The sequence below is a fragment of the Prionailurus bengalensis genome, chromosome C1, assembly GCF_016509475.1.
Source record: "Prionailurus bengalensis isolate Pbe53 chromosome C1, Fcat_Pben_1.1_paternal_pri, whole genome shotgun sequence".
Taxonomy (NCBI): domain Eukaryota; kingdom Metazoa; phylum Chordata; class Mammalia; order Carnivora; family Felidae; genus Prionailurus; species Prionailurus bengalensis.
In genome coordinates this window covers 195,721,545-195,749,117 of record NC_057345.1, presented here as the reverse complement: position 1 = coordinate 195,749,117, position 27,573 = coordinate 195,721,545, and the positions used below count along the sequence as shown (strand labels likewise).

At 36.2% G+C, this 27,573-nt stretch overlaps 1 protein-coding gene across 26 annotated transcripts in view; it reads right to left on the bottom strand.

Annotated features, from left to right (window-relative positions):
* The window catches only part of MAP2 (microtubule associated protein 2), a 284,797-nt gene that overhangs the window by 92,191 nt on the left and 165,033 nt on the right, over window positions 1-27,573 (bottom strand). For all 26 annotated transcript variants that reach the window (XM_043577693.1, XM_043577690.1, XM_043577691.1 and 23 more), the window contains one exon: window positions 10,656-10,733. The gene's annotated coding sequence lies outside the window, so the exon portion shown is untranslated. The remainder of the gene's footprint in view (window positions 1-10,655; window positions 10,734-27,573) is intronic.

Sequence of the window (27,573 nt, the reverse complement as noted above, 5' to 3'; positions counted from 1 at the left end):
TGTTAAATTAATTTGAAAATGAAATACACGTATAGAAAAGTCACAAAAAATTTGAGGAAGCATATTAATTTTTTAAATATATTCATTGTGAAGTGCTTACTTTCAATTTATACCCAATACATTTTTAACACTTCATCATAGCCACTGAATTAATAAAGGATAGGAACTTTATGCTCTTTTAGTGGCAACAGGAAAAGGGCAGAAAAGGGGTCAGACAGGGCTGCTGAGAAGTCTCTGCACAGGTTAGAGGTGTTGCTGGTGGTAACATCTCTGAAAAAGACAGGGTCACTGTGGACTGCTCCTCACCTTCCTTGGTCTCCAGATGAACTGAAACCAGAAAAGCATGACCACTGTAAATCTGCATCATTTAGGTAGATACTGTCTGAGCTTTTGTTTGGCACTCTGTGATTTTTGGATTTTTAACCTAAAAAATCCAAGAATCCACCTTAATATTTTTTTCAAAGCAGTGAATAGAACAATCCAGAAAATCTTCCTGTCTCTACTGTGAATCTCTAAAACATTTTTTTGAAATTCTTTTCAATTCCACACTGAAGAACTTGGGCACCAGAAAGAAATATATAGACTAAGAAATGGCTTCTCAACAATGGGAGAGCATAGTATTTCCACATGGTGTTCTTTTTTTTTTTTTTTTAATTTTTTTTTTTTTTAACGTTTTTATTTATTTTTGGGACAGAGCAAGACAGAGCATGAACGGGGGAGGGGCAGAGAGAGAGGGAGACACAGAATCGGAAACAGGCTCCAGGCTCCGAGCCATCAGCCCAGAGCCCGACGCGGGGCTCGAACTCACGGACCGCGAGATCGTGACCTGGCTGAAGTCGGACGCTTAACCGACTGCGCCACCCAGGCGCCCCCACATGGTGTTCTTTTTAAAGGCTATAGATAGAGCCTTTCAAAGAAAGGCTTTCAAAACAAAGGGAAAAAAATCACAAATTGACCTGAGGTTCCTCAAAATCCTTAACATTGATAATTAAAATGAAAAATGTTTTTCTTACTATTTCTGAAAGCCTATAAAGAAGTGATGTACTGGGGCACCTGGGTGGCTCAGTTGGTTAGCTTCCGACTTCGGCTCAGGTCATGATCTCATGTTTGTTGAGTTCGAGCCTTGCATCAGGCTCTGCTCTTTCAGTATGAGCCTGCTTCCGATTCTCTCTCCCTCTCTCTCTCTGCCCCTCCCTCGCTCGTGCTGTCTCTCTCTCCAAAATAAATAAATGGACATTTAAAAAAAAAAAAAAGTGATGTACTATTAAAAAAGAGAGATGTCAGGATATAGCATCGGATTAGAGGAAATGGGTATGGGACTTTCAGAACATGGCTCATAGATCTCCATTTGGCCAAACCAAGTACTAGTAGACTCCTCTTCTACACTTACGAGAACTGGTCCTATTGAAAAGGGTTTGACAGAAATAGATGGAAAAAGCAGTATCTTTACCCAACAAAGCGTGCGATCAAAAGACTTTGCTTCTTTGACTTTTTCAAAATATTTTATTATAGCTAAAATAGGAGGTAAATAGAGGAGAGAAAACTCTCCAAAGTTAAGTTAGGAATTTCAGAGTTAAGCTATGTAAAAAATGTGAACTCAAGATGGAATCAAGAAACTCAGTGATATAAGAATGCTCTAGATAACTGTTTTGTTTTGTTTTGTTTTTCCCAAGAAAATGGCTATAAACAACTGTTCTTTACCTTGACCTGGGATCCATATTTCCAGGGGAAATTTTGGTTGAGAATTTCTAAGCATCAAGATTTAATTTCATCTTTTCCACCTTTTTCTCTCTTTAACTTAAAAAATAAATTAGAATTAAATATTTTAACTAAAACTATATTCCATGTCTGGAATTTTAATCATTGAGACAAAAGGAAACAAACATTTCAGTAAACATAAATATTTTCTTGGTAAGCTCAGGATAATATAAATTACAATACATAGTCACATCTCCTTTGAGAAACCATAGACCTGAAACGTAAAGGAAACCAACATTTCTTAGAAAGTATAAAAGTCTTTTCAGGAATAATTTACATATAAGACAGAGACTACCTCACTCATCCTTATCTACAAGAAAACAAAAAGTGAGGCAGGAGCATTAAGCATAGGCAGTAAAAGAGAGAAATATGAGATCAGAAAATTTTCTCCTCTGATGGTGAAATTTAACAATATTTATTAAATACTTATTCTGTCACAGGCATGGTTCTAGATGCTGAGGTTATGAAAATACTGTCAAGACTCACTTTTGGCCTTCAGGAGTTACTGAGAGAAACTAACACTTTAACACATATTTAAGTAACAATATGACAAATGCTTTAAGAGAGGTATTAAATGAGTCAATGGAAGTTCCCAAGAAATCAGAAAGCCATGGGAGACTTCAGAATGACAAACTGGCTTTCAGTGTTGAAGGGTATTCATGGTGGACAGGGGCACAATTCTATACACAAAAACGGCAATACAAAGACATGCAGCGAGAGAACCGGAAATGTGCTAGAAAACGTCAAGGGATGTTTTGGAATGCCAGGAACCAGTGTAGCAGAAGATGCTGCCAAGAGAGGCAAGCATCTAGATGATAAAGCACTCTGCTTGTCAGGCTGTGAAGTATAACTTGTATCATCTTTAACAGCCTATCACTGAGAAACTTTGAATATATGCTGATGAGATGAGCCAGAGAAAGAGTTGCAGGTTATGATCAGAAACAGGAAAAGTAGATAGAGGGCCAATAATGTAATAATCAATGAGAGAGCAACATTGAGTTTGAATGAAGACAGCAGTGGGACTGGAGATGGGGGAAGATATAAGACATTTAGACTGAGACACAGGGAGGTCTCTCAAAATGCCCCAGGTCGTACAAACTTCCTATCCTAATGAAAGTGACATTTTAATGAGGTGATCATACAGTAACCAACGCCCTAATTAAAATGTAAACTGTAATATTTCATATGAGAATATGAACTGCCTTTTAATATTAAATTACTAAATTTATCATTTAATATATTTAATATAAAATCAAAAATGAGAAGAAGATAGCAAGGCAAGAAGTCATTTTTTTTTTTTCGATAGGATAGTCAGAGAAGCATCTCTGATGAGATGAACTCAGAGGAAACACAAATACTGTGGCGGGTGGTCCTTAAACACCTTTTTTAAAACAAAGTTTCCTTTAGATTTCTTAGGTTTCAAAAACAAGATCAACTTTGAAAAGAAACATATGCTAGAAAATGAAAACTAAAAACAAAAAGGTGTGCACACTGCTTCCCAACCACAGCAGTCTGCCTTAGAAAAAGGTCTATTTGATTGTTTTGGTCCTTTGCTCTTTATTTGGCATTGATTACTACCATATTTTTCCTAGAGTTCTGATCACAGTGGTTTTAAATGATTCAAGCTTTGGCACCCCCTCACTAAAGTATTGCTTTAGTGAATTCTAAATTTCTCTCACAGAGACTACAACTGTGTCACAATCAAACTGCTTCCTGTAGTAATTACTGAGCACATCGTACAACTGGAGTCCTTGACATTCATTTAAAAAAAAAAAAAAAAGTGCAGGGGTGGAGAGTAAAAAAAAAAAAAAAAATCACAAGAAATTAGAAGGTTTAAGTAAATCATTCTACTTCTCAGGAAGGAGGATCTGACAGAGATATGGAAGGAATCAGCTTCCAGGATTCCAGGATCAGCCATGTTGGATTTTTGTTCATCACCTCCCATTCTTCCCACACAGGCTAAAGCATCAGACTTCCCTTCCTTCTGTGCTTGTAGAAAAGGCAGTTTTTCTCTGATGCCATGAGAACTTTATTAAATTGCTACCTATTCTCAAAGGGTAAAGGAATTTTAACTTTCCAGGAAAAACCAGTGATCATACATTTCTGTAATGTAATATAGTCACTCACCCAAGCATTCCACAGTCACAGGAAACTGAAACTCCATGACAGAATTATTTAGCAGATAAGTTGATTTTATGGAATATTTAGCTGACGGAATGGCTTTTCTACAACACCGTGACATGATATTCCATTCATAAAAAATAGATGGACTGCTACCCTTCATACAAATAGCAATATTTACTCCAAATAAATACATGGAACAAACACAAAATATACTGTGAAGTCTGTTATGATTATTTGTGAGTTCATCAAAACATAAAAGTTCTTGAAAAATTTTTTGCAAAAGTACAAACCGGGTTTTTCCCCTCAATATTTTATCTTTACTCGTTATTTTTATTTAAAAGGACACATCCTTCTTCAGTTCAAAATGGGTTTTGACCACTTCAGTCATGTCTTTTTATAATGAATTTTAGAAATTTGTCAAAGTACAAATACTCATTTTGCCCCTCAATTAAGCTTTCTTCATCTATTAATTAATCAATTGATTCACTTAGCAAGAAGTTATTAAAAAACTAAAGGTATTAGGCACTATGCTATTCTTAGCCATTATCTTCTTGGACACAATGCTTATTTCTATAAAGAATGTTTTAAAAAAAATATCTTATTTGTGTACTATTTTAAAAATTAGCATCGATAAGCTGATGTATTAAATACATTTACTGTTTTAACATGTTACTGAAATAATGATTCATAGTTTTGTTCCCATGGTATGATTGGCATCTCTTTTCACCAGGGTTTGAGTTGTTTGATCCAAATGTTCAAATATATTTATACTGGAGACAGATTTTTCCTTTGGTATCACAGAGTCAGCTAACAGTTTATCAGAATCTCTTCTTTTTCTGGAGCACATAGCAGGAATGTATTTCCTAACCATCCTTATAGTTAGGTGTAGTCATATAATTCAGCTCTAGCCAATGGAAGTTTGGCTCATATACAACGCCTATGTACTCCTCCCTGGTCTTTGCCCCTCTAGCAGCTGGATGGAGACAATGACAAAGTAAAGCCATGAATGGAAAGATCCCTTTGTCTGAAAGGAATCCCACAAATCTGTAAAAAAGACAGATAAGCTCCCAATCCAAACACTCATGCAGGACTGTTAAGTGAGCAAGAAATAATGTGATAATACATTTCTGGATCTATTTGTGTGTGCAATTAGCCATCCTAATGCTATGACATATGGATTGAAAACACATAGCTTTTCTAAGGCAGACAAGGGGAATCTAGGTATTTAGGCAGGAGTTGCGGAAATAACAAAGACAAGTGTAACGTGAGAAAAACATGGCTTACAAAGAGAATTAATTAAGTTGGAGAAGCAACAAGTTGTCTGCCATGGTTGGAATGAAGGAAAGGCAGCTGAGTAGACAGATGGATTAGAGATTGTCCAGAAATGGCCCCTGGGAGCCCAGTTTTGAAGGGTGTTTACTGAGTTTGATACTTTATATTATAGAAAAATTTTAAGTAGGAAAAAGAAACGATCTGACGCACAAGAAAAAAAATCATGTGGTGCCTGCATGCAGGAGAGTCGGGTTGTAAAAGAGTCAGGAAAAGGGCAACACTGAAGGTCACTGAAAGGTTCAGGTAAAGGTACTGGAGGCTGAACTGAGGGAGCAAGAGTATCCAGTCCTTGGATTATGAAGTACCTCAGTAACCACATAATTTTCCCACTTTCTTTAAGCAAAAATGTAGATTTCCATTGGCTTTCATTCCTTTCCCGAGTTGACTGAGACAAGGGCCCTGCAACTGATCAAGAATTTTCTGAAGGCAAACATCCAACAAGAGTTGACTTTTAAGACCTCCCACAGTAAGCCTCCTTCTTTAAAAATAATAATAATAATAATGTTTATTTATTTTTGAGAGAGAGACAGAGTGCGAGCGGGGGAGGTGCAGGGAGAGAGGAGACACAGAATCCAAAGCAGAATCCAGGCTCTGAGCTGTCAGCACGGAGCCCGATGTGAGGCTCAAACCCACAGACCGCGAGATCATGACCCGAGCCAAAGTTGGACGCTTAACCGACTGAGCCAACCGACAGGCGCCCCAAGCCTCCTTCTTTAAGTCAGTTATACTCATGGCCAGCAAAAGAACTCAATGCATAATATTCATTCGTATATTCTATGCATTAGAAAAAGTGCTCATTGGCACCAAATTGTTGTGTTTTCCTACCTCCATTTGACCAAACTGTTAAAAGGCAAGACTTGCTGACAGCATCGCCCTGACAAGAACCCGAGCCTTTTGCAGCAGGTGGTGCCCACCTCTGCCTACAGAATTGCAGCCCAAACAATCTGCTCGGAATTGCTGAGAAATCAGTAGAATGTGCTTATGACTCAGCCTGTTAAGTAGGAGGACTGTTATTGTTATTTTAACTCCTGCCAGAGTATGTGGGCAATTCTCCCTTTTTCTGTCTCTAGTTAACCATAAGACATCTTTCTTCAAAACCTCACCCCTGGAATAGGTTCTTGCTCAGTAAGAGCCAGAACAATTTGGGGTCTGTGTATAACTGCAAGCTGATAGTACAGATTAGAAGAGGCTTTCATAAAGGAGATATCTGATATCCTAATTTACCAATTGAGTTTATTTTTAGGATGTTTAATCTGCCTTTAAAATTATTCACATAGAGGGCCATGGGTCAAAGCTGAGTGCTGATAAGATAGTAACCAGTGTAAGACAAGGTACTTATTTTCAGAGAGGATAGTGAAAATACCAGGTTTTCTTTCTCTTTTCCCTAACTGTTGGGGACATTGCGGTCCTATTGTTTGTCTTTCTCTTGCCAGATGTTCTCAGCAATGTGAATACACATCAAGTGCTGTTCCTAAGGAATATTGTAAAAGTAAAAGAAAAAAAGTCAGCCTGTTTTACAGAAAATTGTTTTAAGGGCTAAAATTCACCCATCTATGAGTGATGAAAAGATACCCATCTATTCTAAAGATAAAGCAAAATCTAAGCAATGTCATGTTGTACCAAGTCTTAATATTTTAATTTAAAGGATGGCATGTAATTATAAAATAAATATCTTCTGCTCTTAAAATGGATTTCTCATATCTACCCAGCTGATCTGTGTTTAATTTCTCTGTGGTTTTAGGACTGTAAATTAAGATTCAAGATTATTTATCAGTAAAGTTTTATCATAATGTTATAAAGTTGTGCATCAAAATCGTGCACAAAAGCTCCCCAGCATCCCAGAAGCAATTGCCTCAATTAAAACAAACTGAAATAATCCTGAAAAGGGCAACAACCATCACTGATGTGTGTATTAAAGACATAGTGTGTATTCCACAGTACCCTTTACATACCTATTCAGTCCCCTTAGCAAGTGAGAATCCACCAAGATAGAGACACTGTTCTAGACGCAGCTCAGAATGTCACACAGTCCCCTTGGTGGGGGAAAAGGAGGTTGAGATCATGCCATAGAGGTAGAAGATGCCAGTTCGTATAGCACTTTGCTGGCCACAGGAGGAGCGTGGGCTTTATTCTGACTATTGGTGGATTTGGGGCAGCCACTGGTGGATTTTGAACAAAAAAGTCATATCAATTAAGATTTATAAAAGATCACATTATGTGAAGAACAGACTATAGGAGAGCAAGATTGAGCACAGGAGGCTACTGCAGTGGTCAAGATGAGAGAGAGTGGATTCCAATGGTACAAGTAGAGAGAATGAGAAATGATCACATTCTGGATGGACACCAGCTTGGTACCGTTATTATCTGCTGTGAAGCTTAAGGGAGTTAAACAAGATGCTTCTAATAGGTAGTAAAGGCTGAAAATAAACCAATCGTCAGGGTTGTTTATTACACTGTAATCTTTACATGGGGCTTTTGTGTCAAAGAGATGCTATTACGTGAAGTAGTAAGACCCTTATTAAACTTCAGAGACAGATACCAAGCTCTACATGGTATCTGAATTACATGTATTATGTATTCTGAATCTGAATCTGAATTACATGTATTATGTCTGAATTACATGTATTATGTTTGAAATACTTTATTCTAAATTTATATTTAGTAATAATGGCAATTGATTATAAAGATTATGTCATTTACAAAGCATTTTTACTCTTATTATCTCATTAAATTTAATCTAATTGGCATGGTTAGGTGACCAGGAAGGTAATTTACCTGGTAAACGATGTTAACATAGCATTGCAAAATAGAGATATCTAATGAAATAGTCACTTTTATGGTATTACCGAAGGAAATTTTGCCACTCCTAAATAGCCTGTTTTGTCTCTCTGTTTAGATCTTGTGGCTTTCTTGCCTTTCTAACATCAGTGTCTTCAAGTCATATAAAAAGATCCCAATAAATATTAGTGAAATAAAGGAAACTGCTATTTCTGTGTCAAATAGGTTAGGTAGGTTTTCTTTTTCTGGTAGACAGTATAGTTTTAGAGTCTGAGAAAAATGAATTTGAATCTAGCTCTGCAATCACTGTATGATCTTGATTAAGTTGCCTGACATATATGGACTTCAATTTCCCCATCTGCAGATTTGCATTGCACTTCTAATCTGGGTGCATACACAGTCTTGCACTTACTCATATACGCCCAGAAAAGGTTAGTTCATTTCTACTTTCTTCCCCAACACAGCTAGGGTACTCATCTACTCCCTCCAGAAATTAAGTCATGAAAGCTTCTATGTCTATAAATCTTACTAATGCATATTGATATCTCTTTTACCTTAAACAAATGCTAGAATTAAATGTAATGTTAGAGAAAATTAGAGAAAAAGTCCCTTTTTTTTAGTTTCCCTCATGATTTTTGAAGGAAATATGAGCAATTAACGTAGGCCAAATGAGAGAGTTTTTAAATATCTTTTAAATTTTGGAGGCAATATTTACATTGTATTTGGGAATAGTCGGTATTTCATCCATGGGTAAATAAAACATTTCAATTATTATATTATGGCAAAAACATTAAAAAACAACCAAAACATGAGTCTATTAATTAGCAAGATTCTTACAGTCAGTAAAAGGGATGATTTTCTACTAGGAAAAAAAACTAAAATATAAATAGAATTAGCATAGTATCACATATTAAGAACTTTGGATTCTTATATACAAATGCCAAAGATACCTTGAAAGCCATGCTTAAACCATCTTGGCATTAAATCTTCAAAATGTTAAAAGTTATTTTGAAGCAGTAATTTATAATACTAAATACCACAAGATTGAAACATTACAACAAGTCAACTTTATGACAAAATGAGTCAATCAGATCTTCATGTTTCAACATGGCTGAATCTCTAAATATAATGTTGGGTGAAGGCAAAAGAAGTCTACAGTATGATGCCATTTATGTAAACTTTTAAAATGTAAATAATTATATGGCATATTGTTTCACACACATCATTCAAGTTCTAGAACACATATAGGAAGGATATATCATCTTTGGGATTATGACGCCTTACAGAAAAAAGGAAAAGGAGCAGGGTTAGCGTTTGTTCTCTCTGCGATGATTTATTTCATCAGAAAAGATCTGAACAAAGTTGAATATTAGCACTTGTTTAATCCATGTGGCTGATACTTAGGTAATTGTTATATGTTTTCTGTATTTTGATTTGAAAATTTTGTAAAGTTTCTTGATTAAAAATAAAGTGAGGAAGAATTCATGAAAACAGTAAAGCATACGTTGTTGTGACCAATTTAAGATTGGGTAACTAGTTACAGTAAAATACATTCTCCATTTCCTAGAATAAAAAGTCATTCATTTGCATTCTTTCTATCATATTATTCTGCTTTAACATAGGAATTTTGAGTTTAAAGAAAGGTGTAAAACAAAAGAAAAATTCTTTCTGCTTGTAAACTGAGCTAAAGTTTATATATTCTTTTTTTTACTCATGCAACTATAATAAACTAACAAGTGCAAATATAAAGTAAATGTTGCCTGCCATGACTCTTTCAGTAAACACATTTTTTTTTCTTCTTGAAATTTGTATAGAACCAATTCAAAACATAGGAGAATCTGATGGCTAGGCATTTACACCACAACATGAAATTATTCTCACAATACTAGCTGGGGCTGGCGTTCTCCCAGTGCCTGCTCTTCCCAGACATATATATAAAACCTGAGTGAAGTCCTTACATCCACTTGCCTCCTCTCCCTCTGCGTCAAACCCTGAGTCTGTATAATGGGGATGATCCCTGCATCTACTCACAGAGTTGTTGTAAGGAACACAGGGGTTAGTTATATGAAGTAAGTCATAAGTAGTTAGTTATATGAAGCACATACTAAGTGTTGAGAAAATACCACTGGTGTTTTTACCCATAGCAGGAGAAACAGGCTTAGTTCGGTCCTCATTTTAGAAAAAGATCTTTTCAACTCTTTTACTATTAAATCATTCAAAACATTTTGAAGTGCTAATTTAATAAACCTAAATCTATTAGCTGTAGAATTCATGTGTATTTCTCCCTCATCAAAACAAATTGATATTTATTTAGTAAAGTTTTTTTTTTTTTTTTTTTTTTTTTTTAATGTGGCTGACATGGGCACCTAGATGGCTCAGTTGGTTAAGCCTATGACTTTGGCTCAGGTCATGATCTCACTCTTCATGAGTTCGAGCCCCGTGTCAGGCTCTGTGCTGACAACTCAGAGCCTGCTTCGGATTCTGTGTGTGTGTGTGTCTCTTTCTCTGCCCCTCCCCCACTTGCACTCTGTCTCTCTCTCTCTCTCTCTCTCTCTCTCTCTCTCTCTCTCTCTCAAAAATAAACATTTAAAAATGTGGTTGACAACAAGTTATTTTTCAAAACTGTGGATAAGTCTTTAATTGTAGAGAGGATAGGGTCTTACCTACTCAAGGAAGTAGTAAAATGGTAAAATTCGTTATGGTGTATTCTCGAAGGGTTAATAATATGTTCTGGCTTCTTTCTGTAAAAAAAAAAGAATTTAGGAAATTATTAATATAATCTATGATCCATATAAAAATCTATTACATCGTGTAGATCAACTTGTGGCTTTCTCTTGCTCTGTTGGGTAACTAGGAGGCTGCAAGATGGATTTAATGATGGTTTCTTCTACGGTCATACACTGAGCATTTACAACCAGCTAAGTGCCCTTTCATTTGTTTGGAACAGAGAAATGAAAATGTTAACAGATGCACACTTTTTCCTCATTTTTTTAGCTTTACTCTAATGACGTTTCCTAAGTATTATATCCAAGGAAAAATAAAAATTTTAATTGTTTGAATTTTTTTAGCTAATAAATAGCAGGCAACTGTATTCTCTCACAAGAGAATATATTCATCCTAGTAAATTGTTAATTATATTTTAAAGGACTGGGCCTCTAGCCCAGCTGCACTGATTCCCTCCAGCACAGGATGGAGAGGAATTTTTTAACAACTAATTAAATTTTCCCTATACAGTATGAAACTTACTTTGACATTCATAATCCTAAAAGTCATACTGGATTAGTAATTCTGCTTAGAAATTTCACTAGAACAATACAGGACACTTCTTACTGGAGTGGTATGTGAAAATAAACCCAATTACTAGAAGGCACTAGGTTTTGTACCTCATTAAGCCATTCTCAACACATAAGCGATTTGTGTTTACATACAACAAGGGCAGAAATCACTTTGAAATCTTGCTATTTTACGACAGGTATCTAAATCTATCCATCTCTATGTGTTATCACCAGGGCCTGTGTGATTTCACACCTGGTAGAGTGGATGGATCCCATTATATACCCTCAAGGAAGATGTCATTCTATAAGTAAAGGGCCCTAAGACTCAAAGTGTGATAGCTATTAACTCTTCTTTGAGACCCAGTAGGAAATGGAAATGAACTTGGAAAGATAAGAAGTGGTGGCTCATTTCTTCTCTATCACCCTTCAGAGAACAATGCGTATAGAGATATGAGCAGACAGGGTTTGATTCAAAAGTAACAAACATTGACTGGGCCATGTTCCATATGCAGCAGCAAATAAGTCTACTACTGCATATTAAAGTTAGAAAGTCTTAACATTAAAAAAAAATAAAATTCTGCAGGCAAAAAGAAACACAATAGAATTCCCCCATCTCTCAATTAACTTGACAGTTATCTTAGGGGAAAAAAGTTTTCACTGCCCACACGTCTGAACAGTTTTTCCCCCTCTATTTCAGCTCAGTGTTTTTCAAATTTGGAATATATATATATATATATATATATATATATATATATATATAACATTATTATACAGAGTTCTATACACAATAACTTAAGACTACTTAAAAAAATTTTTTTTTATTTAAAAAAAAATTTTTTTTTTTTAACGTTTATTTATTTTTGGGACAGAGAGAGACAGAGCATGAATGGGGGAGGGGCAGAGAGAGAGGGAGACACAGAATTGGAAACAGGCTCCAGGCTCTGAGCCATCAGCCCAGAGCCTGACGCGGGGCTCGAACTCACGGACCGCGAGATCGTGACCTGGCTGAAGTCGGACGCTTAACCGACTGCGCCACCCAGGCGCCCCATGACTACTTAAAAATTTTTAAGAGTAACTTTGATTAAAAGCATATTAAATGTTGTAGATTGATTTTAGAGGAAAAGAGAGTGGTAGAGGAGCTCTGGACCTTGTTCAGAGAGAAAGGGTCCTCATGTATTTAATCAATGAATGCTGAATAAAATATCATGCTTTGTTTCCTCTTTAAATTCCCTATTTTCCTTAAATTCCTTCATGTGCATATGTTTTACACTACATCTTCATGATTTTGAAGTACATGTCCATGTGTGTGTATAATGTGCAAGTACATATTATATATGTATGCATGTCTCTTTGACCCTAGTAAACCTTTATTAAAAGCAAGAAAGAATTCCATAGAACAAGGATCAGCGAACTGTGGTCCATGGACTGCATCTATCCTGTTGCCTGTTTTTCCAAATACAGTGTTATTGGCATCCAGCCATGTTCATTCATTTCTTTGCTGTCTATGACTGCTTTCATGCTTCAATGCCACAGTCGAGAAGCTGTGACAGAAACTGTATGGCCTTTCATGTATTTATATATGACCCAAATGTTTACTATCTGTCTCTTTACCAAAAACATTTGCTCACACCTGTTATCAAAGAACATGTTCATCATTTGAGGAATACCAAAAGCAATATTAAAAAACTAATATCCTGTCTTTTATAGTCTTCCCAAATATTAACTCAATAGTTATATATGAATGAAAGTGAAATTACAGCCCTAAACACTTAAAAACTAATTTAATTCCAACAGAATTGGGAAATTATTGGCCAAAAGATGAGATCATTACTAGAAAATTGAGGTTACTCAGTCATAACAATTTTAGTCATAAAGATAATGTCCCATTTACCCATCATCCTGACTTTTGTGGTTTTTTTGTTTGTTATAAAATTAAAATGGCTGTGCTTCTTTCTAGACTTTATTTTATGAAAAAGAGATAAATGCCATCTGGGATTTATTTTTTAAAAGCAACTTGTGGCCTATTCCACTAGGCACATAAAATTGAATAGTCATTTTAAATTAACACAGTGCAGCTAGAAGTGATCATTTTATTCCATATCAAAAGATTAAAATACTTTAACAGTTTTTGTTAAGAATATTATTTGACACAGTCTCAGTATTTGATATCTTACACATACTGGCTACAAATCCCTAAAATAATATTAGCAAAGATTTATGCAGCATTTATTTTGTGCCACACAATGTTCCAAGTACTTCATATATATTAATTCACTTAGTCCTCACGATTACTCTCTATGACAGGTAACTATTGTTATCTCTACTTAAAGATGAGAAAACTGAGGCCAACAGACTTTAAGTGCCCTTCCCAGCATCACATAGCTAGGAGGTGGACAAGACTTTTCAACCATACACCAACTCCTTATGGACCCTGAGAATTGGTGTTAAGGTCTCCAACTCTGGGGAAAGACAATTTCAAGCACAAAGGCTTTTGTGGGCCCTTGAGAAGTGGTATTTCACCAATGGCAACCTTCAATTTACTAGAAACACCTACTAAAAATATATTTTATTCAGTATATTCAGCTTTTTTACCAAATTGAAATGTACTCAACTGCAGTTTTGCCTCTGTTCTCTACTCCATTATTTCTATCAGGTTTGGTTAAGCCACGTTCCAGAATCTATTAGAGTTGGGTGTGAAATCCTGAGAATCATGGCTGGCAACACCTGACAAAGTTAATTTACTTAACCACTATATTCAGGGGCCTATATATAATAGAGAATAGAGTGTACATTGGCATCACAAAATAAGCTGAGTAGATTATCTACTGAGAAAGCCAAGATAGACAATTGTTCAGCTATAGACAAAATCAGCTTTTACCAGTTTATTACCCAGATAAATAGGATGTACATACAATGCACTTAGTCTGCATATAATACATGTCTGGCTGTTGACATATTTATATGCAAGTTATGTTGTACCCCTAGCACTGAAGTTAGAATGATGAATTCATGCAGACTTAAAATCTCAGGAAGAAATTAATACCAACATGTGGTTTTCTCAAGTGATATAAGAACCAATGTTTCATTAAGCAACAAAGTCAAGATAAAATCTTCCTTAGATTATTAGGCCAGGATACACTTTTCATTAACCTTTGAAACACATTCTAGTATAAATACCATTTGATTATTTTTCCTGTTTTGATAGACTTTGTCATATAAGTGAAACCGTGAGATGCTTGAAGTTGAAATCCTAAACAGCATTTCGGAAGGCTAACCTTAAACTCACTGGCTATCATTAGCTTATTCAGTTAGCTCTCAAATAAACAATAGTAACATTGTTCTCTGCCTCCTTTATGAATATGCTCTATGAGATTTTGAACAGTTCATGTAATTCAGAGCACTTGTGAAGGATAACAAGATTTCAACTACTGAGGACGTTCAAAATTGCCAGTACTATTGGGAAAGGATCCACTATCCAAGCAGTCTTTAAACAGGAGAGAAGCTGCCAACATAAAATCATTTAGTCTGATAGGCTATTAAACCATTTCTATTCCCTAATAGGTTTAGAAGCAGTTCATTATCACTACTTGTTTGTAAGTAGCCAAAAGTCATGGTGAACCAAAGTCACTGATAGTTAAACAGATCAGAGAGAGATCTTCCTTTCTTGGGGCTTTTGCCAAAGTTCTTTTTTGGAGAACATTATGTTTCTTGCAAAGGAAACATACCTCGAAATATATGAATTAAGGAGAGTTAACAAAAGCCCTACTCAAAACATATGGTCTCCATATCTAGGTAAGGTAGACGGTAAGAATTTTCCACTTTGATTCCCAAACCTGATATACTCCAGGCTATTGCTAAGGAGTAGCAGACTAGGTTAATCCAGTTGAGTAGAAATTAGCTAGTCTTGTCCAAAGCATCTCAACCTAATTCAAGGCCATAAAAATAGGATACAAGCAGGTGAAGGATAAAGGATTGGATTAGTCAGAAAAGTCAAGCTTAAGTCTCAGAGACTTTGCACAATAAAGGTTTATATCCTGCTCATACAAATCCTGATGTGGGTAAGGTAATGCTCCAGGACAGCTCTCTCTCATGATCACAGTACATCCTTTTTGTGGCTCAACTCATGGCCTCCAAGATTACAGTAGCAGGGAAGAAGATATGAGAAGGTTGCCCACAGCTTTTAAATGCTTTAACACAGAAGTGACACACATTATTACCTCCTCTTACCACTCAATGGACTCAACTAACCACTATGGCTCTGCCTACTTAAGGGGTTGAGAAACATGGAGGATAAATGGAACTCTGGGGGCACGTGGCTGCCTCACATTTAGCAGAGCATGTGACTCTTGATCTTGGGGTTTGAATTCAAGCTCCATGTTGGGCATAGAGATTACTTTAAAAAATAAATAAATACATGGAGATCTGGTGAGTAGTAAATGCCTCCATTGCAAGAGTGAAGGAAGCATGATGAGATGTCCAGTAGCTACTTTAGGGTCAGGTTTAGATTCCTTCTTGGTTGGAAAGGGTTGAAAAGAAATGGTCGGTGGTATCAGTGAAAAACTTATTTTGCTAAATTGTTAACATATGCTGACTCTGACTGGATATAAATAAATATCTTATTTTATAGATAAAATACAAGAGGCATTGCAATATAGAGAACCTTGGACAGCAACGGGGCACGTGTCAGTGTTTTCACGTATTTATATGTTACATTGCTGTTTTCTGCTCAGAGTCAGAATATATCTGAAGAACTAACACTTCTTTGCTTGACAGAAAGCCATCTGTTCATTTGTTTCTCATTTTCATACAAACACTAACCATTTTTAAAATGGTAGAATAAGTTAGTGCAGACTTGCAGGTTCATGCGGTACAAGAAGAAAGAACTGAGGAGGGACACAAAGGAAACAGCAGGCTGCCATAACATTATCTGACGAGGATGCCTCTTAGTGATTTCACTATCATGTTAAAAACTCTTCTGTCAACATGATAAAAACCAAATTTCTAGAACTGGTCTCAAAAGGTTCTACACTGTGCCTATGCTCAACTCGTTCAATTTCATCCCCAACTTTCTACCATCACAAAGATTCATATTGTCTCACTCTAGCTCCTTTATCAGCCTATTAATTGCCCTCTTTCCAATTTTGCATTTTTCTTCTTTCCCTCTACAAAGTCATCTTCTTTCTCTTTTTCTTCTCTTCCTCTCTCCCTGTCTCCTCCCTCCTCCATGTCTGTCAACTCCTCCTTGAATGGGAGCCCTGTTCTCTGTGAGGTCTCCCCAACGACTTCCAGGTGCATGTTGCTTGTTTTTATCACCTACTTGACATTCATATGAATGCTGTGAATGAAACTTATTGAAATTGAAAAAAATTCGCAGCCCCATCCTTTTTCTGCTTATTTCAATACTAGAAGCTATTGGTTTCTATCAAATATATGAATTCCTTTTTCTCATAGTATTCTGAATCCAAAATGAATACAAATGAAGAACAAAAAAATATGAAGACACATAAGAGTATACAATGCACTTCAAATAAGGGTACCATATTATCAAATTGTCTCAAGAAGTATTAGCAATTTACACCTCTACCACCGTCTATTTCCCTACACCATTAGCAGCACTGTGTGTTATTTATTTGTTTAATATCTGCTCCACCCCACCCCATCCCACTCCAAGGAATCTGCAAGCTCTAGAGGGCAGGGGCCATTTTTTTCATATTTACTATGACCCTTCCCTGTCTGGTAGCAAGTACTTGCTCAATAACTATTTAACAAATGAATTAAAATTGAGTCATGTACTGTAAAAAAGATAGAAAGGTGTGTTGATGCTTTAATTCTGTATATGTGAACTTGTCTGTTCTAACCAATATCTCCTTATCTAACTGGCTTACTGCTTCCCTGATTTGACAGTGGGTGATTGGCAAAAGCTGAATGAGTGAATAATTATAAGAATGATAACAGTTTATTTTTCTAACTATTCTGACTAGGATTTGATTAAGTTAGACTTTTAAAATAAAACTTTTAAAATAAAACACAAACTTTGGATATGGGTGTTGGAACACTGGCCTATCACCTACTGGCTGCATAAGACTGGGCACATCTTCTAAGTTTTTGGAACCTTAGTTTTATCAATAAAATGGAGATTATTAATGAGATTTCCCTTATAGAGCTGATACAAGAATTAAAGAAAATCATTTGTAGAAAAGTGGTTTGACAATTGTGGAAAATGGTAAGGTCTCAGATGATATATCTTCACCATTTAGCACTACTATATCCCTTATGAAGAGAGGATGCATTAACTTGAGCAAAATTCATGCAAATACATGGTTTCTAGCTTTACCTCTTCTCTTTAGTTTTGCTTAGCAGCCAAATGCCTTTTGTAAATTCTTAGGACAGAGAGTGTCTTTGAGAAGGATTGTGCCAGAGAAAGAAAGCAACTCATTTACTAATAGCCCAAGGTCACCTGCTGGGAGCCATCTGTCAACCTGCAGGAGCGAAGAGAGATTTCACTGGGGAAGCAGAGGAGGCATCTGGTTGAACCCCAGTGACAAGGCACCAGGCTATTTCTGAGGCCACTGTGAGCATGCAAATTCCAGCTGTAGTCTAAAAAAGTCAGATTTCAGCTGAGTGATGATGTTCTTTGCCAGAGGTCCTGCACTCTCTGAGGGCGACGTCCTGACTGCTGGAGAATTTGAAAAGTCATGTATTTAGGAAAGGGGGCTCCACCAAAGAGAGGAAAATACTTGCTGTGCTGTAGTCATCTGATGGGAAAGATGAAATTCTGGTAACTCTACTTCTAGCCCAAAGACCTAAAAGCTCTAGAAGCTGAGGGATTTCACCAACTCACTGAAGTCTTGGAGAAGCATTTACAATTAAGGGTGATCTCCAGCTGATTCAGGCCCTTCATCTCCTGCTGCATACTGTTTAAGAGGCAATGTGTGATAACTTAATCAGCACAGTGGGGATGAAGTAGGCACCTACCCCTCCCCTTCTGTAATGCTAATTTGAAATAACTTCTCTCCTCCCTAAGTTATTTTCTTAACAGTGGCAACCAACATTTTATTACTAAAGAAATTTTCAGTAATGACCCATTTTAAAAAGTGAAGATTTCTTAATTGAGTGAGAATATTACTTACTGGTTGAGAAAATACATCAAAATAAAAGTTTCCCTTAAAATATACCTGAATGAACTACATTAGCACTCCCAGGTGCTTTTGAAATTCAATAACAATATTAAGGCATGCATGATACAACAATTCTCCCATCAGTAAACTTAGAAATATTAAAACACATAAGGATATATCATTAAGATTTCACCAAACAAAAGGGGAGGGCTTGACACAGAGATGCTGGTAACAAAAGTGTTTGCCTCACTATAAATAGGAGGCAAAGGAGGAGGCAGATCGTCTGCTGGGGAGCTTTTTAAAATGTTTTTCCCCTCCTCTATTATTCTGTCAGTGGCCATGCAATTCCTCTTCTTTGTGCTCTTTTCAGAAGGGTGTTCTATTATTATGCTTTATTTAATTGGCTTAGATTTAAGTAAATAGACGCCACTGAGAAGAAGGGCAGTTGGAATGGAGGAAGGAGGCATTAGGAAATTAACACAGGAGGAGGGGCACAGAGAGACAGGGACTGTAACCAGATATCAGAGAACCTCAAGCCCTGCCTTCTCCAGAAACGCTTTTATCTACAGCTCCCAGTGGCCACTTAACATCTATAATCAAGCAACATGGGTCTGATTTATATAAAAACATATGAAAATAAGATTAAAGTCTAAGCTTTAAAAAAACCCAGCAAGTGAACCAATGAGGTTGCAAATATTCCAGCTGCTCTAATTACTGTTGTTTCAAAGGAAATGTGAGGGCTGCTGATGCCTAGCTAGGGTTCTCCTGGGTTCTTCTGGGACTCCATCAGCCCCTTTTGGTATCTGCAGGCACCAAAGTTTGCTTCAGAGGTAAGGTTCCATGCTCTCAATCTGAGAATGGCTTTTAGAGCTATGCTAGAGCCAAAGAAGAATCAACAGTCTTCAAACAAAATTATTGAGACTTTAAAACTGTATTATAATATTTAACAACTGTGGTTCCCAACTGTTACATCAGGAAAGTCTCAGAGTCTTCTAACTGCACGTGCAGGACCCTGCCCGATTCCCACTGACTGCCCCCATCTCTCCAGGATCTTCCCTGCACTGCGAGGGCCAGCCACCTGCTCTGTGAGTCCCCCTGCACCCTGGAAGTCGTTCAGCTCAAACAAAACTCACGCAGCTAAAGAAAAGGGAGAAAACAGTTAAAACTAAGGCTGCAAGCCATTCCTTACTTCCTTTTTGCCTCATGTTTTTGGTGGCTCTATCTAGTGAGCATGGACTGAAATGTTTTATCTATACACAACCTCCTCCACTGCTCTCTCAGTTTCTTTGGAGATCTGGTGACCACAGAGGGGAACAGACCCTGGTTTAATAGAAGGTAATCTAATCAATTGCTTCCAGAAATTCCCTGAAAGCCATTACAGTAGAGCATAGACATGAAAGGGTGAGGACACATTAGATACTGACGTAACTTTAAAATAACAATAAAATCGGGGCGCTTGGGTGGCTCAGTCAGTTGAGCGTCCAACTTCGGCTCAGGTCATGATCTCACTGTTTACGAGTTCAAGCCCCGTATTGGGCTCTCTGCTGACAGCTCGGAGCCTGGAGCCTGCTTCTGATTCTCTCCCTCTCTCTCTGCCCCTCCCATGCTCACGCTCTGTCTCTCTCTCTCAAAAATAAAATAAATGTTAAAAAAAATTATTAAAAATAAATAAACAAAATAGCAATAAAATCTGAAACTCAGATTTCTACTAAATTGTTTGTAAGAAAACATGTTCTATCTAATTCCACTCCTTGACCAAAATATAAAGACCTTTCTGTGTCAGAAGAATGTTATAAGCTTGTCTGTCCTTGAATAAGATTCCCTTTCCAATGTGTTCTAATACGAAATTGTGTGTTAAAGGGGTCCATGCACTATCACAAAAGTCATCTACCATTCATTTCTCACCATGTTCTTGCATATTGTATTAGCATGTGGCATCATCTAACAGCCTCTGAAGTTTCAGTGTAAATTAAAAAAAAGGTTTATTTAATAGTTTTCCCATTCATTTAATAAATTACTCGCTACAGCTGCTGAATAGCACCATCAGTTTCTAGCAGGAACCACAAGGAATAATAGCCTTTTATGGCAGGTGACAACCCAGTCACAACAGACCCAGGGGAAATTTCGGGTTTCCAGTTTACCAGAGAATTGGTTTTGAGTATGTTACAAACCAACAGCCGTTGCTCCCAAATAATTAATTAAACAATTAAAATCTTTTTCCTTGAAAAGAAATTATCTGTGAAGATATTTTAAAAGAAATCATTGTTACTGTAATAAAGTTTCCATACAAATCAAATTAAAATTCTTCATATGATGACTTCATAACTAAAATGCAAACATATTTTTTTAATGTTTATTTATTTTTGAGAGAGAGAGCACAGAGACCGACGCGGGGCTCGAACTCACGAAATGTGAGCTGAAGTTGGACACTCAACCAACTGAGCCACCCAGGCGTCCCAATGTGAGCATAGTTTTAAATGATAACTAGAGTAATTTGTTTTTCGTCATTCTCAAAATTGCAAGAATTGATTATATTATATCTATAATTTTGGCAAAGAAGTTTGAGCTCTTTTCAAGTAAATGCCTATAAAATAGAGATGATTGTCAGTTTTTTAAAGTGAATAATTAGTGCCCAAAAAAGGCGTTGAGTGAGATAAGGCATAATTAAATGATATAGCACACACATATCACAGAGCCACCTCTCTTAGGCAGGAATATTATAAAAGCTCATATTTTAAAGAGGCCCAACAGACTGTCTTCCAGTTCCTTTATCGAGTTACACAGAGCTTTTTTCCTTTTCTTTTTTGGTAGTGATTTTAGAGTCACTTTGCATGATAGAATATTTGATTTTCCTTTATATTTTCTCCTTGTTAAATTGTAAAAACTGGAAGCAATTTTCTCATATTCACACTATTCCTGCCTATAAAGTGTTATCTCTGGAAGCTTCTTTTACAAATGTGTCAGACAGTTGTGCTTAGCAAGATGGGCTCATGTGTTATACTTTGTTCATTATAATCTGTAATTTTGTTGATGACTGTGGATTTCAGTGGATGCTGACCAGAGCTGTTAGACTCACACATAACTCCATTCACTTTTTTTCCTGGATACTTCCTGCAGTGGGTCACTGGCATAATGGTTACAGCAAAAGTCTACTTAATAGAGTGGAAAGAGAAGTTTTAGAGCCAGCCAGACCTCTATGTAGCAAATTACTCAATTTCATCTGGCCATAATTTCTTCATCTATAAATTGTAAATAGTAATATCTACTCTCCCGTAGAAAGATTCTAAGGACTAGGAATAGGCTAGGGAAAGCTTTTTGTGTAGGGTCTGACGTATATTCACCGATACGTGGTACTGGTGTTATGACACAACTCAATGAATTGGGTAGGACTATTTGTCAAAACAGTGAAAAGAAAAAGTGTTGCTATTTATCATGCATTTTAGAACTTTCAACATGGCCAGACATCACAATCTCCTGGGATCCTGCTTAAAAATTCAGAGTCCTGAATTTCATTTCAGGGATTCTGATCCCAGAGGTCTGGAGTGGGTATAGGAATCTGTATCTCTCACAGGTACTTAATACAATCTCTAAGAGGGTGATCTGGGGATCCCAATTTGAGAAATAACTGGTATATAATATATAACTAATACTATTAGAATAATCATGAGTTTTTTACTGTGACTATATCAATTAAGAAAAGGAGGATATTGTTCTCAAGATACTAGCTTAGCAATAGCTGTTAATTTTTGTTATTTTTAATTGTATAGGCTTAGCCTTCTATAAGCGATCTAAAATAATCCCAAATATTTTTCCTAGTAATTTATGGGTTATTTATCTTCTCAAAAAAATCTGAGTTTAGCTTTTTGTGAGTGATAGACTCTTTATAAAATTCAGTGGAAGCTTTGGATCAACACCCGTGTGGCATGACCTTTATTTGTACAAAAGTTTCCTGGGTCCCATTCATATACTAGCTGGGATCTAACAAACCTCACGTTAAAAGCAGTTGGACTAAAGAATTAGGTATTAACCATTTGCAGTTTATTTCTGTACTCTTTAGATATCACAGGTCTAAAACATGATTATTGTGCAGTGGAAAAAATGTGACCTTTATATATCTATTTATTCTCAAGTAGCTTTGATTGCTTATTCTGTAGGAGGTTTGGAAAGAATAGCTCTTTACAAAATTGAATTGGAGAATTTTAATAAGGAGGCTGTTTATTCTGTTAAAATAACACAAGTTTCTACTTTGGATAACAAGGAATTCAGTAAAAACAAACTTTAAATGCCACAGATTCTACCACAAGTTTTTGTAAAACAGATATGTATTGCCCAGCAAGTTTTACCTTTCTTATTGCATCTAAGTCCTGGGAGAGAGATGTAAGGCAATGTACATTTCCTTTTTGCTTACATTGTTCTAAGACGAAAATGCTTCAATGGCCCAATGCTCTTGGGAAAAAGACTAAAACATTACCTTGTTCTGGAATAACTTGCCTCCCTTGGATTTATTTATCTCTCCTGCCTCATTCTATGCTATACCCTCCCCACCCCCCCCAACTCCCTGGTCTCCTATTATACCAGCCTCCTGGCATTCCCCCTTATATGTCATGCTTCTGTAGTCACAAGGCTCTTGCATGTGCTTTTGGTCTATCTAAAATGCTCTTTTCTACCTTCTTTGCCTAGTTAAGTATTAGGTATTCATAGATCATTACTAAATTATCCTCCCTGACAAGGTCAATTCATGAATCTCTCCTTCATAGCATTTTTTATAGTTCTAATTTTTCCCTTATTGATGTAATTATTTGACCTAAAGCTTTTTCCCCACTAGACTTTAAGCTTCACAGGGACGAAGACCACAGCTGTTTTTTGCTACCCAGACCATAAGGACTTGGTGGTCGATAATGAATTAAAAAAAAAAATGCTTTCATCATATCGTTACCTACTTAGCATCTAAAATAATACAAAACCCAATAACCAGCTAAAAGTCTAGGAATACCTCTTTGGACTTTTCTCATGCACAAAATGAGGGCTTTTGAGTAAATAATCACTGGGTTCGTTTTCAGTTTTAAAAGTCAGTGACTCCACAACTCAAATGTCCATCAATTGATAAATGGATTAAAAAATGTGGCATATTCATTGGTGGAACATTATTTGGCCATAAAAAAACAATGAAGTACTGATTCTTGCCACAACATGAATGAATCCTTGAAATATTATGCTGAGTGAAAGAATCCTCTCTCAAAAGACCACATGTTGTATTACTTCACTTACAGGAAATGTTCAGAAGAAAAGGAAAATCCACAGAGACAGAAACTAGATTAGCAGTTGCCTAGAGTATAAATGAGGTGGAAATGGGGAGGGACTGCTAATAATTATGGGTATTCTTTTAGGGAGGGGATGGAAATGTACTAAAATTAGGTAGTGAAGACAGCTACATAACTCTGAATATACTAAAAATCACTGAATTGTACAATTTAAAAGGCTGAATTTTTGCTTGTGAATTATACCTCAATATAGTTATTACCAAAAAAATCAATGACCCATTGGCTATGTTAATTCATAATATATCTAATCTAAATAATTCAGTGAACATTCATCTTTTTAGAAGTTAAAGTTTCCAAGAAGTTTAAGCCCAAGGAGTAGGAAATCTTCCCATAGTGGAACAAAATATTCAGAATATTCATTCAGAGTACTTCATTGGTTACTATACATTAAACACTAAGTTATACCTACTTAGACTGTTTTAAAAAACGCATGAAACAGCCTCCCTGATTGCAAGGAGCTTATACAATCATACCTGAGATGGTAATTATCTACAACACAAAGCACAGGGTGAGAATACAGATGAAACTGTACAAATCAGGGCCTACCTGGAGCCCAAGGAGAGATTATGTTGAATTTCAATTATTCAGGACAGCATGGTATTTAAGACAAACTTTATAGTTACATATGATTTGGACAAGGAAGGAAGAGGGATAGAAGAGAAGAAATTGATGGCTCAGGTCATGATCTCATGGTTCGTGAATTCAAGCCCCGTGTGGGGCTCTGTGCTGACAACTCAGAGCCTGGATCCTGCTTTGGATTCTGTGTCTCCCTGTCTCTCTCTGCCACTCCCTGACTCATCCTCTGTCTCTTTCCAGCTCTCAAAAATGAATAAACATTAAAAAAATTTAAAAAAAGAAGAGAAGAAATTGAGAAAATAGTAGAAGCAAAAGAAGAGAAGCAGGCACTGAAAATTACAAGTAACTGGTACACAGGGAATTTGGGGGGAATTGGAAATGTAGGTTGGGGTCATATGAGAGAGAGCTTAGAATCTTAATTGGGAGAATGGATATTTATTCTATAGTAACGGATTCCTTGGAGGTTTTAGATAGTTTAGATTTTATGAATCAGTTGACTTTTAGGAAGATTAATCTTGAATTGACTGGACTTGGACCAGCTGATCAATTATATGTAGAACAAGTGTCTTGGCATAGACCAATAGTCATGGGATAGATCATCAATAGGGTGGCAGGATGAGGAAAAGCTAGCAAAGACACTAATGAAGAAACAAGACAAGTCAGTACTGCAAAATCTAATGAAAAAGAGATCTCAAGGAGAAATGGGTGGCTACTAATAATATATTTTATGCATGTGCACTATATTTAATCCTGGACAGTCTTTGGATAGTTTATAATTTGTCTGAGGTCTCACAGTCAGTGGTAGGAGGCAAAGTCGACTGAAATCAGGTTTTCAGTTTTCTCTCCACTGAATTATTGCTGTGGCAAGAGAGGGCATTCAGTCTAAAGGCTGGGAGGCAACCATTCAATTTTTAAAATATGATCAACACAGGAGATCTCTCAAAAATGTTTTCAGTAAGTAGTAGAGTGAAAGAAAACATCTAGCAAAATGCTAAGAAGACAATAGGACAAATGGGAAATGAAACAGTAAGAGGAGTAGATATGTTAGAGGAGTTTGCAGAACAAGGGGAATAAGAAGATGGTAGCTGGAAATCATGTAAGCAATAAGCTTTTAGCCTGGGATTTTCACGATGAGGTATTCTGTTGTAAAAAGTTACCAGACTTGTCAGGATCTAGCAATGGACCACACTCAACAGGGGTAAGGCAGTCACATGATATTACACTGAAGGCTCCTGAAAGAGGGTGGGAGAATAATTTATTATATCTCAAAATGTGTTTGGTATGGACTGACCCTGGATCAAATTTTATGTGATTTCTTCACTAATTCATCTTAGTCAACAGAATAGTTGTTTCTCCCAGTATTTAAGTATATACCTCTTAATTTAGTGGAAGGGAAAAAAATTAAATACTCAGAGCATCCCTCAACTTTTGAAAATGTTTCAAATGATAAATTGTATCCAATGTTTATATTGTTCCCAGCTCTATTTGAAAGTAGAATACCTCCTACTTGGAAATGTACCTTGAATATATATCGTGTAATATAAATAGTATTGGTAATTGAATGAATTTGGTATTAATTTATTATACCACTGCAGATGCTATTAGTTTTTCTAATCACTAAAAATAAAGTCACTGAAAAATACATTTAAGGTTAATTAATATTTCTGATGGAGTTTAATAGGAACACAATAGCAAATAATATATTTAATATCATTAATGCTATAAGTTTACTGTGGAGTCCTCTTCAAATATGAATATGAGATCTTCTTTATCATGTGTCACTGGAGTTAGCATGTGACATTCTGTGATTGTTATTGTTTCTTTAAATGACAATTTAATTATGCAATTACTCAGCTCCAGAAAGGAAAGACAGCCTCACAGATAGATGTAAAAGCAAATGACTCACAGACATGATCTCAACTATCAAACGTCATAACTATTTATTACATTCAAAACTATATCATCAAAACAAAGGGAGGGATTTGTACAGATTTTTCCAAAGCTTATATGCCCAACTTAATAGAAATTGATGCTAATTAACTGGTTTCTGATTAAATTGGATCCGCAAAGTGAATCTCCTGTAACTTTAACACCAATGTCCTCATTTCTTTTTCACATGTTAATATCCAGAAACACAACCTGCTCCTTTACTGTGCCTGAAAACAAAACATGTGTAGTCATCCCTGGCAACTCTGCATTTCTTATATATTTTTTACCCATGGACATATATTTAGAAATAGTCTTCAAGTTATTTTCTGAAAGAGCCAGAAATCAAAATGACTAAACAACTTATTGATAACAGCTCTCTGTGGTCGTCTCAAGTAAATGGGCGATTTTATTTATTTATATTTATTTATTTATTTATTTATTTATTTATTTATTTATTTGACAGAGAGAGAGCATAAGCAGGGGAGAGGGGCAGAAGGGGAGAGAGAGAGAGGGAGAGAGAGAGAGAGAGAGAGAGAGAGAGAGAGAGAGACTCAAGCAGGCTTCATGCTCAGCATGGAGCCTGATGCGGGGCTCTATCTCTGGGATCATGACCTGAGCTGAAATCAAGAGTCAGATGTTCAACCTACAGAGCCACCCAGGCACGCTGTAAATGAGTTATTTCTTAAAGAAAAACCTTGATATATGATTTTAAGTGAGGGAGACCATTCTGCAAATTTGGAAAATTTCTTTTCTACGGGGTCCTCTCAGCATAATGTGAATACAGATCACTGACAAACTGAGCGTCAATCTGCACATCCATCTATCCTTTGGTTAACACTAGCTGTTTCTTAGAATTAGCATATAGGTGCAATTATAATGTAAAAATATCTATGTACATTATTAATACATTTATTTCATAATGTCTAATTGTACTTTTTTAAACTAAAGCTTGCCTCACACTTTTTTCCACTATGTTTTAATGGAATTTGATTGGTGTTTGAGGAAGATTCATGTTAAATGTCTTTTTCTGATGCCAATTATTGTCAGATAATGAAGCTATCTTGTACATGTTCAATGCAAAAGATCTCATTTTGAATAAATCTATTTTCATAGATTTGCTGTCTAAAAGCCATACAAAACTTCTTAAGATATGGACTTGAGTCTAACCAAAATATTTTAGTGGAGACTACTGATGAATAGAGCCAGAAGAATCTGAATTTTTAAAATTGTTTCTTACAATAGTCCAGCGGCTTCTATCTAAATATTTTCCTTTCAGGGCTATTTACTCACTTCTGCATTCTCTCTCTCAATCACTTTCTCTCAGTATATTTCTGCCACACTAACTAAAATAAAGTGGGAAAT